The sequence below is a fragment of the Leptopilina boulardi genome, unplaced genomic scaffold (genome assembly GCF_019393585.1).
Source record: "Leptopilina boulardi isolate dan_hultmark-lab unplaced genomic scaffold, ZJU_Lbou_2.1 LbouV2_341, whole genome shotgun sequence".
Taxonomy (NCBI): domain Eukaryota; kingdom Metazoa; phylum Arthropoda; class Insecta; order Hymenoptera; family Figitidae; genus Leptopilina; species Leptopilina boulardi.
In genome coordinates this window covers 4,338,551-4,350,633 of record NW_026137909.1, presented here as the reverse complement: position 1 = coordinate 4,350,633, position 12,083 = coordinate 4,338,551, and the positions used below count along the sequence as shown (strand labels likewise).

At 28.6% G+C, this 12,083-nt stretch overlaps 1 protein-coding gene across 3 annotated transcripts in view; it reads left to right on the top strand.

Moving 5' to 3' along the window:
• LOC127285759 (retinoic acid receptor RXR) overlaps positions 1-12,083 on the top strand; it is a 92,991-nt gene that overhangs the window by 24,222 nt on the left and 56,686 nt on the right. Inside the window, exon 1 of one of the 3 annotated variants that reach the window (XM_051311933.1) lies at positions 5,920-6,047. The exons of the other annotated variants lie outside the window; for them this stretch is intronic. The gene's annotated coding sequence lies outside the window, so the exon portion shown is untranslated. Of the gene's footprint in view, positions 1-5,919; positions 6,048-12,083 lie in introns of those variants that run through there. 3 annotated transcript variants of the gene reach the window in all.

The window sequence follows — 12,083 nt, the reverse complement described above, 5'->3', positions numbered from 1 at the left end:
ATTTATTAACCTAGATATTCATTTATTTGTTTATGATCAATGGGGAATGTTGAGAACTCGCACTTTTTCTGGAGACTTATAATAGAAAGAAACCAGTTTCAACAACGAAGAATGCAAACGGAATATCTTGGAGTCCAGTTAACCTTTTCTCATCCTACACATGCTAATAATGCTCAGTCCAGGTGCTGGTATCACATATATGCAGAAGCAAAGCGCCAGTGTCGTCATTCGTCCCCGACTAAGAGAAGGTCGCCAATGGCTGATCTATCAAGAGCGATGATGATGATGATAATGATAATAATAGGCAAAGGCGAGACTACTTTCATCCTTTTTTAGACTTAGAACTAAGATCTCTACAGACGGACCCCAATCTCTTTATTAGAAATTCGTCTACTTATATTTTTCCTTGTTTTGTATTCACAAATCTCTGCATGAGAATCCCAAAAAGTTTTACTGATCTCCAACGATGCTGTTTGAAAAATACCAACTGTGATAAAAGGAGTTTTTTTTTTAAATCCCATTGAAAAGAATCTAAAAAAGGTTTGATGATTATATAAAAATGTCAAGGTTTTTTTTTTAAAAAAAAGGTCACACACACGTAACGTACTGTACTCTTGAAAATGCATAAACTCGCGCGTCAGAATCAGCGCTGTATATTTTCGTGAACATATGCAGAAGCTTCTATAATGTACATATCTGTAAAAGTTGAGAGCGTTGTTGTTGTTGTTGTATGGATGTGTGAGAGACTATCGAGTAGGTGGCTAACCTTGACAACCACTCTCGCGCTCTCGCAAAAATGAGAGCTATCCTCGATGCACCTACACCTACATTGGAGAAGAGAAGCAACCTGCGCAGTATCGCACACGTCTCCCGGTACCGCCAATTCTCCAGTCTGCACTCCACACACAAAACGGCAACCGTCTGTATGTTATTATAATACATGTGAAACATTCTTATTCGTGAATATAATTCATATGTGTGTGTGTATTCGCTCGATCTCTATATGCCAGTCGTGTGGGCGCCCCACATGGAAATGTAGAATTTATCAGTTCTACGAACTTATTTTGGCATGTGGCCCAAAAATTCTTCCTTAAATTGTTTACAGATTAACAGATTTTTTAAAAAACAATTTGTTAATATTTCTTTTATTAGGCTACAAAGATTCAAAAAATGTTCAAGAATAGGAAATATTTTTTTACGCTTCTTTTTGCTTCTTGGAAGAAATAGTTGAATCCTTGTTTGAACATTTTTTTTATTACACTACAATAATATAAGTATGGAAATTAGTAAAATCCTGGATTGAACTACTTTTTATTCCGGTTTTAATGATATATATAAATATTAAAAATAGTAGAATCCCGGTTTAAACCATTTTTTTATTTCCGTTTTAATGTTATATTTAAAATAATTGAAAATAGTAGAATCCTGGTTTCAACATTTTTTTAATTACACTTTAATAATAAAAAATTTAGAAAATAATAGAATTCTGGTTTAAACAATTTTTTTTTATTTCTGTTTTAATGTTTTATTTAAAAATATTAAAAATAGTAGAATCCTGGTTTAAACAATTTTTTATTCCTGTTTTAATGTTATATTTAAAAAAATTGAAAATAGTAGAATCCTGGTTTAAACAGTTTTTTAATTACACTTTAATAATAAAAAAATTTAGAAAATAGTAGAATCCTGATTTAAATAATTTTTTTTATTTTTGCTTTAATGTTATATTTAAAAATATTAAAAATAGTAGAATCCTGGTTTAAACAATTTTTTACTCCTGTTTTAATGTTATATTTTAAAAAATTGAAAATAGTAGAATCCTGGTTTAAATAATTTTTTTTTATTTATGTTTTAATGTTATATTTAAAAATATTAAAAATAGTAGAATCCTGGTTTAAACAATTTTTTATTCCTGTTTTAATGTTATATTTAAAAAAATTGAAAATAGTAGAATCCTGGTTTAAACAGTTTTTTAATTACACTTTAATAATAAAAAAATTTAGAAAATAGTAGAATCCTGATTTAAATAATTTTTTTTATTTTTGCTTTAATGTTATATTTAAAAATATTAAAAATAGTAGAATCCTGGTTTAAACAATTTTTTACTCCTGTTTTAATGTTATATTTTAAAAAATTGAAAATAGTAGAATCCTGGTTTAAATAATTTTTTTTTATTTATGTTTTAATGTTATATTTAAAAATATTAAAAATAGTAGAATCCTGGTTTAAACAATTTTTTATTCCTGTTTTAATGTTATATTTAAAAAAATTGAAAATAGTAGAATCCTGGTTTAAACAGTTTTTTAATTACACTTTAATAATAAAAAAATTTAGAAAATAGTAGAATCCTGATTTAAATAATTTTTTTTATTTTTGCTTTAATGTTATATTTAAAAATATTAAAAATAGTAGAATCCTGGTTTAAACAATTTTTTATTCCTGTTTTAATGTTATATTTTAAAAAATTGAAAATAGTAGAATCCTGGTTTAAATAATTTTTTTTTATTTATGTTTTAATGTTATATTTAAAAATATTAAAAATAGTAGAATCCTGGTTTAAACAATTTTTTATTCCTGTTTTAATGTTATATTTAAAAATATTAAAAATAGTAGAATCCTGGTTTAAACAATTTTTTATTCCCATTGTAATGTTATATTTCAAAAGATTGAAAATAGTAGAATCCTGGTTTAAACAATTTTTTATTCCTGTTTTAATGTTATATTTAAAAATATCAAAAATAGTAGAATCCTGGTTTAAACAATTTTTTTTCAATCGTAATGACATAAATATCGAATCGAAGTACTGAATATCTAAAAGAACACAATGTTCAAAACATCCAAAACCTTCTTTGGAAGAAGAATCTACACATGAAATCAGTCAATAACCCCATTTCAGGGACAATGAAAAGTTAATGGCTCTCTAAACCGATTATGTTGTCTGGCGTCGCGCAAGCCATTGTACATCTTCCCAAACAGGTACTTTTACTTATTGATGATGGGCTATAATAGTTTCTCCAGATTATCAACTCTAAAATTTTACAACATCGAAAAAATCACGTTTCTCCTTATTCGAGGATTACTTTCCTTGTGTGATTTTTATTATGATATTTTCCTAACTTTTTTTTCTTTCTTTAATTGTTCTGAGTTAAATTTTCTACAATTTTAAATTTTGGTAATTAATTTTGATTGTCGATTTTTTTTTGCATGGAAATATAAATAAAATTGTTAATTTTGGTTAGAAGAAGGATGATTCTAGCGATGAGGGAAATTATTGGGGAAAAAGGAGAGTAAATCTTAGGTCAGGGGAAAATGGAAGAGGGAGTTGAGCTTGCGCTCTGCAAACTTAAAGCTAAAGTATGTCAAGTTCTAGTGCACGAACAAAATATATATAGTATGCTCAACCTTCCTTCGAATGTCCTCCCGCCTCTCCACCCTTTAATGGAGATTTTACCCTGTAAGGAAACGAATTTCATAATAGTAACAAGGATATTCATATTTCGTCAATCGTATACTGAATTATTTACAAATTGTTCGTTATGTTCACCTGTTACTATATTTACTACATTTAGTAAATAATTTGTATGACGTCCTTCGGAATTGGTAGAGTGTCGAGAAAATTAGAGAAAGAAAAAATTAAATTGATATAGATTACAAAATGACTTACTTTACTTGAAAATAGAATTCACTTGGAATTAGAACTGAACAGCTTTGGCTCTTCTTACAATCTGCGAACTTGTGATTGGCTTCTCGACCTAAAACACTCAGTCGATTTGTCCACCGCTTTAGATTAATTGCCCAGAGGTGTTTCTGATCAAGCTAACTCGGGTACCGGTGAGTTCGAATTGCGTTCGGTTTTTCAGGTATGATACCTTTTTGTTCGAATTGTGTCCCAATCTGTTACTGTGTTTGAATGGCGCCAGTGACAATACCGACTTTCATCCTTCGGTTGTTAGGTACAAGGATCATCATCTAACTTTCAGCTGATGGCACTAAGGCTGCATCTAATGCCTTCTGCGCTTCTTTTTCCTGGATAAGGCAATCCATGTCGCAGATCTCCAGTGTAACCCTTAGGTTTGTCTGCGGCTTTTTAACGATTGTAAAATCTTTGTGAAGCTGAAAAAGTTCATTTCCTGGTGAATGTCCCCTTGTCTGAGGAGTCTCCGATTCTTATGAGAAGATCTCCTGCCTCGGTGGGTTTAACTTAATTAATCCTGTAAAGCTTAATTCCAAAACTCCTAAACAATCTTAGGGTGACTGTCCTCTAGATTAGCTTCCTTTCGGAGTTTTTCCAAAAAGACTTAATGTCTAATCTTCTGTTTTACTTTTTCGATTCCAGGGTGATGTTCCTGAAATCCTTTGCCTGAAATTAATCACCCGTTTGTGTCTTCGATCCTGATGTGATTGTCCTTTTCACTTAAATCTCTAGTAGAATTTGTCACCGTTTTTGATTACTATGTACATTGTAAATTCTTTCGAGTAGAATTCGGTTAAATCGTAATTCGGGAAAATGGAAATTTGGGCAGTTTAAAATTCAGTCAAATTATGATTCGGGCCTTTGGAAATTTGGTCAGTTTATAATTCGGTCATATCATGATTCGGGCAAATGGAAATTTGGTCAAATGTGTAATTTCGTGAGATTAAAATTCTTTTGAGTAGAATTCGGTCAAATAATGATTCGGGCAAATTAAAATTTCGTCAATTTAAAATTCGGTCAAATCATGATTCGGGGAAAGGAGAATTTGGTCAATTTAAAATTCTGGCACATGATGATTCGGACGAATGGGAATACGGTCAAATGGAAATTTTAATAACTTAAAATTTTTATCGACAAGAATTCGGTCTATTTTGAAATTTCACTGTTCCACATTCTTTTCAGTAGAATTCGGTCAAATCATGATTCGATCAAATGGAAATTTTGCCCAACGTGAAAAATTGGGCAGTTTAAGATTTATTCAAATTGAATTCGGTCAACAAATGATTTAGGCAAATGGAAATTTGATTAAACGTGAAATTTGGGCATTTTGAAATTCTTTTAAATAGAATTCGGTCAAATCGTAATTCGTGAAAATGGAAATTTGGGCAGTTTAAAATTCAGTCAAATTATGATTCGGGCCTTTGGAAATTTGGTCAGTTTATAATTCGGTCAAATTATGATTCGGGCCTTTGAAAATTTGCTCAGTTTATAATTCGGTCATATCATGATTAGGGCAAATGGAAATTTGGTCAGTTTATAATTCGGTCATATCATGATTCGGGCCTTTCGAAATTTGGTCAGTTTATAATTCGGTCAAATTATGATTCGGGCCTTTGAAAATTTGCTCAGTTTATAATTCGGTCATATCATGATTCGGGCAAATGGAAATTAGGTCAGTTTAAAATTCGGTCAAATTATTATTTGGGCAAATGGAAATTTGGAAAACTTTTCGGCTTGAATTCGGTCATAAGTGAAATTTAGTTATTCTTTCGAATAGAATTCAGTCAAATCATGATTCGGGAAAATGGAAATTCGGTCAGTTTAAAATTTGGGCAAATTTTGATTCGAACAAATGGAAATTCGGTCAAATGAAAAATTTTGACCACTTGAAAATTATTTCGACTAGAATTCGGTCAAATGGTAATTCGATCAAATATGCAATTTTGTGAGATTCAAATGTTTTCAAATAGAATTCTGGAAGTTTTTTGCACCTGCTTTTTCCTGTTAATATAGAATAATTCGGATGCAATGTCAGTTGTATTTTTTTTTTGAGGGGGTTTTAGAGTATATAATCATTTGAGATAGAAGACAATGTGTGTGTGTGTGTATGTGAGCTTTAAAGTATATAGAGAATTTCCCCTCCTCGTTGGCGCGCGTTCATATCTCCCTTCTCTATACACTCTGGTGCTTCGAATCCTATCTTCCTTGAGTCTCATATACGCGAGCGTGCAACACCAGGCAAGCAGGCAGCCAGGCCGGCCGGCGCGACTTTCAGTTGCTCAGTTGCCTGCAGAACTGCGCATCGCAGTCAGTCAGTTATTCATTCATTCAGTTTAGTGAGTTAGTCAGTCAGTCGGTGAGTGAGTGAGTGAAAAGTACGTCGCGCGTGCATTCTTGGATTCTGGTCTACCAAGAGTGCAATTTCAGTGCATCCCTTTTTTTTATTATTCCAATTTTTTTTTCTATCAGCGAAATACTTGAAAAATTTTTTCTCTCTCCACTGAATTATCTAATTTTGTAATTTTCTTGAAATTTTTATTTACAAAAAAAAAAAATGTAATTTAATAGAGAAAAAAAATTAGTTACAAAAAGATTGTCAACTTTTCATTTTGTTGCCGGCAGTGAATCATTTTATTAGAAATCTGAAAAAAAATGTAAATTACATAAGTAAAATTATTAAACGTGAAATTAGTGAGCAGAAAATTGTGAATACAATTCTAATGTGAAAGATATGTCTTCCTGTGTCTTGTCAAGGCCCCGTTAATGACTATTACTCGCGAAAGCAATATCCGCGTGTGATCATCAGTTTCTTAAAGAAAATACTTTCAATTTTTTTCTGTTTTTTTTTGCTTTTTACTAATCGAAACAATCGAGAAACAAGATAAATGGAAAATTTTTCAAGGCAGAAAAAGTTCATTTGCACTTTAATGAAGTTAATGTAGGAAAAAAAAAATAATAATCACATACACACAATATAAACGCGAAACACGAGTTTACTCGCGATCTTTCTTCGGCCTTCGATAACTGCGCGCGTCTGACCTTGAAACCTCATCGAACCCGAACGATTAACAAACGAGCTAAATAGTTACATGCGTCCTTCTGCAGTCTGCATTCACCAATTGATAAAAATAACAGCACACTTACGGTTATTATTCGCTGCAGTCATAATAGCAATAAACTGTCATTTACCCTTCTTCTCTCTCTCTCTCTCTCTCTCTCTAAATAAATAAATAAATAAATAAATTAAAAAAAATTCTACTCTATAAAATTTGTTTAACAAGAATTTAGGTGAGCTAATTTCCATTTGTCCGAAATATCTTCTGACCGAACTTGCATTTAACAAACATAAAGTTTGACCGAATTAGTATTTTACCAAATTTATTTGAAAACCGAAATAGAGTTTGACCGAATTTCTACTTGTCCGAAGTAGTTATTAACTTTCATTTAACCGAAAAAATGTTTGACCAAATTTCATTGAAAACCGAAGTAGGGTTTGGCCGAATTTTCTCTTGTCCGAAGTAGTATTTAACCATATTTCTAGTTTCCGAAAATAGAATTTGAAAGTATTTTTATTTAACCGAAATAGCGTCAAATTCAATTTCCATTTAACCAAAATAAATATTCAGTTTGACCGAATTTTCCATTTTTTCGAAAGAGATATTAACCAAATTTCTATTTCACCGAAATCAGGTTTTCACCGAAATAGTTTCTGACCGAACTTACATTTAACCAACATAACGCGTGACCGAATTAGTACTTTACCAAAATTATTTGAAAACCAAAATAGAGTTTGACCGAATTTCTACTTGTCCGAAGTAGTTATTAACCAAATTTCTGTATTACCAAAATATAGTTTGGCCGGATTTTCATTTGACCGACATAGTTACAAACACAACTTTCATTTCCACCGAAATAATGTTTGACCAAATTTCCTTGAAAACCGAAGTAGGGTTTGACCGAATTTTCTCTTGTCCGAAGTAGTATTTAACCATATTTCTAGTTTCCGTAAATGGAATTTGAACGTAATTTTATTTGACCGAAATAGCGTCAAATTCAATTTCCATTTAACCAAAATAAATATTCGGTTTGACCGAATTTTCCATTTTTTCGAAAGAGATATTAACCAAATTTCTATTTCACGGAAATCAGGTTTTGACCGAAATAGTTTCTGACCGAACTTACATTTAACCAACATAACGCGTGACCGAATTAGTATTTTACTAAATTTCCTTGAAAACTAAGGTAGGATTTGCCCGAATTTCCACTTACCAAAGTAGGTATTAACAAAATTTTGTATTAACCAAAATCAAGTTTTGACCGAAATAGCTTCAGTCAGATCATGTATTTTACCAAAATAACGTTTGACCGAATTAGTATTTTACCAAAATTATTTGAAAACCAAAATAGAGTTTGACCGAATTTCTACTTGTCCGAAGTAGTTATTAACCAAATTTCTGTATTACCAAAATATAGTTTGGCCGGATTTTCATTTGACCGAAATAGTTACAAACACAACTTTCATTTAACCGAAATAATGTTTGACCAAATTTCCTTGAAAACCGAAGTAGGGTTTGACCGAATTTTCTCTTGTCCGAAGTAGTATTTAACCATATTTCTAGTTTCCGAAAATGGAATTTGAACGTATTTTTATTTAACCGAAATAGCGTCAAATTGAATTTCCATTTAACCAAAATAAATATTCAGTTTGACCGAATTTTCCATTTTTTCGAAAGAGATATTATCCAAATTTCTATTTCACCGAAATCAGCTTTTGACCGAAATAGTTTCTGACCGAACTTGCATTTAACCAACATAACGTTTGACCGAATTAATATTGTACCAAATTTTCTTAAAAACCAAATTAAAGTTTGACCGAATTTTCCGCTTGTTCAAAGTAGGTATTAATCGAATTTTTTAATTTACCGAAATCAGGTTTGGACCGATTTTCATTTGATCGAAGTAGCTTCTGACTGAACTTGCATTTAACCAACATAAGGCGTGAACGAATTAGTATTTTAGCAAATTTCCTTGAAAACTAAAATAGGATTTGACCGAATTTCCATTTAATCAAAATAGAGATTAACAAATAATTAATTAACTCAAATTATAATTTACTGAATTTCCATGAATCCGAAGTAGATTATATCAAAATTTATATTTTACCTAATTTTCAATTTAACGGAAATACAATTTGAAGTTTATATTTGAAATTTTTTTTTAAATTACCTACTGACCGAATTTATAGTGACCGAACTTCCAATTAAAAGAAAGTAGAAATTAGGCGATTAAATATTTTACCGAAATTGAGTTTGACCGAATTTTAATTTGACAGAAGTAGATTCTGACTACACTTTTATTTAACCGAAACAATTTCTGACTACACTTTTATTTAACCGAAACAATTTCTGACCGAAATTTTATTTAATCGAATTAGGATTTGAATTAATTTCCACTTGTCCGAAGTAGCTATATTGACCGAATGAATAATTCACTGAATTTTCGAAATTTCGCCCAAATAGAATTTGACCGAATTTTCACTTGTCCGAAAAAAAATTTATGACCAAAATTCAGTTCACACACACAATAATAATTATTGCGTCACATTGTGTACATAATCGGATGGAAATAAATGACAAAAAAAACTAATAAAAATTCTCTTAATATGGAAAAATTACATTTTTAAAACAACAAAAAAAAATTAAAATATTTTGTAGAATAAAAAAATTTAGAAAATTAAAAAAAAAAAACTAATCAGTAATTTCTGTATTTAAAAATTTTTTTTTTGCAAATTCCAACAAAAAATAATTTAAATACCAATTTTTATGTTATACAACTTTCTTTTCAAATAAATATTGTCATTGTTTTGTAAGATTTTGTAAAAAAAAAAAAAAAAGTGAAATTTACTGATAGTATATGAGATGAGGGAATCCCCCATTCTCAGAATGGGTGAAATTTAGATGTAATTTAGTCACACGATCGAAATAATATATTTGTGATTTGCATATGAGTGCGTGGACAATAGAATTTCATTAGCTGTTAACACGCAGAACTGTCAACTGATGTTAAAGACCGGATTAACCTCGACAATGACCTTAGAAAACGGCGACAATAATATACAAATAATTGACTTATTTTTTTTTTACCCCTTTTTTTTCTTCGATTTTGTACATCAAAAAACAGAAATTAATCTCATATTAAGAGGAATAAATTTTTCCTTTTTTTTATAATCTGTTATATTATAGTTTTAAATCAAGAATTTCCCTTTTCTAAATATAGAAGATTATTCTTATTTTAAGAGGAAAAGCGTTTTCCTCTTCGATTAAGAGTTTACATTTATTTTAGAGGATTTTTGATTATTATAATTTTTTATTATTATTAATTTATTTATTAATTATTAATTTTTGATTACAGTTAACATTTAAAATATTGTCTCCTCTTAATTTTAGAAGATTTGAATAAATAATAAAACATAACCTCCATTAAAATTGAATGTATGTTAGAACATAACCTCTTTAAAAATTGTCTCAGTTTTTATATGGAGTGAAGTTAACAGAATATAGAAATTTTTCGTTTTAAGGTAAAACTGCTGCTCCAAAATTTTTTCACTGTATTTTTATATTAAAAAAAAAATTTTTTAAACAAAATTTTCAATAAAAAATAAAATAAAAAATATAAATTGATTCGCAAAATTTAAAAGTCTAATTATAAAAATGTATGTTATAAAAATTACTCAAAATTTTTTGCTTAGCATGAGACTGCAAAAAGCAAAACGTTATTAAATTGACATAGAATAAAAATTGAGGTCATTTTACATGGTATATAGAACCTAATAATAGTCTTCATTAGTGTTTTAGATAAAAAAAAAGTTCAAAAAAAAAATTAATTTTGTTATTATAAAAAAAATTTTTTTTTTGTTCCTTAAATATAATTTCTTATGATTCCATATATATATAATTTATTTGGTAATAAAAGTTTTCTTTTTTTCTGTTTTCAAAAGTTTAATTGGAAAAAATTTTTTTTTTTTTATGTACGAAAATATTGGTAGATTTTTATTTTATTAATATAAAAATTTTATTTAGTTCTGATTAGTAAAAAAAAACCTAGTCCCATGCAATAAAATCGATAATAAATTTTTTGTTTGTAAAAAAAATTAAAATTAAAAAAAAAATTTTTTTTAAATATAATTTAGAAGTGTTTTTTTTGCAAGTGAAAGGTTTTTAGTTATCACGACACCCAGTACGTGCATCGATCCGTTTTCTGCTCTGCAATGGGTCAGCCCTGGCCTTGACAATACCCTTGAGATTCAGACTCGAGTTTACTAGCAATTGTCTGTCGCAGCTTTTAAAATTTTAATTTCCTTCACATATATATACATATATTTTTTGAAATAATTTAGTTTTTAGTGTTTTTCTATTTTTCTTTCATATTTTTACATTTGCAACTCATAAAATTTTGGACAAATTTAAAATTTTAGAATCTTTAGATTTCAAAAAACAAAAAAAAATTTATTTTTCCCCCCCACAAAAAAGTAGTTGTATTATTTTTAAATATAATTATAAATATTGGAATTAAACCGAATTCTCAATATTGACCGATTTTTTTATTTTCGGACTTTTTATTTGCCCGAAATTACATTTGACCGAATTTTCCATTAACTGGACATTTTATTTGACCGAATTTTTTAATTAGAGTGAAATTTTTATTTAATTCAATTAATTATTGAATAGTAATTTAATTAATAAAATTTTATGAAAAATTTAAAGAAAAAAATATAAATATAAATTAATAAAAAAAATATTTAAAAAAAATTTTTTTTATTGAAATTATATTTGGTTTAAAAAAATAAATTTCTTTGGGTGCAATAGAATTTTTACTATTGATATATTTTGGTAGTGTAGAAATTGAAAAAAAAACAGTGACAACGGTCGTTATAAAACTTTTTTTTTATTCATTTCTAACACATGATTCTCTATTGCATTATAAACAGGTGTGTCCCACGCACACCTACATAAATTGCTCTTTTGCTTCTTGTATAATATACCGAGAATTACGTAAATATAGTCTTCTCTCATAGGGTCCTTATTTTTCCACTAACATATACTTGGAATATTATTATTAAATTTTTTTCTCATTTTTTGAAATTATCAAATTAATTTTGATAGAATTAAATTTTTTTTAATAAAAAATAATAAACAGAATAAATAAATTATAATAAAAAATTATAGTTTTAGTCCCTTAACCCTAGACTCGGTCTATTAGACCTAAACAGCTGAAATAAAATTGATACAGCCAGAATATCAATTTTGAGAGTTCTTTTTACGAATTTAACAAAAATAAATAAATTTTAATACACAACAGTTTTGGTACCTTAACTCTAGACTCGGTCTATTAG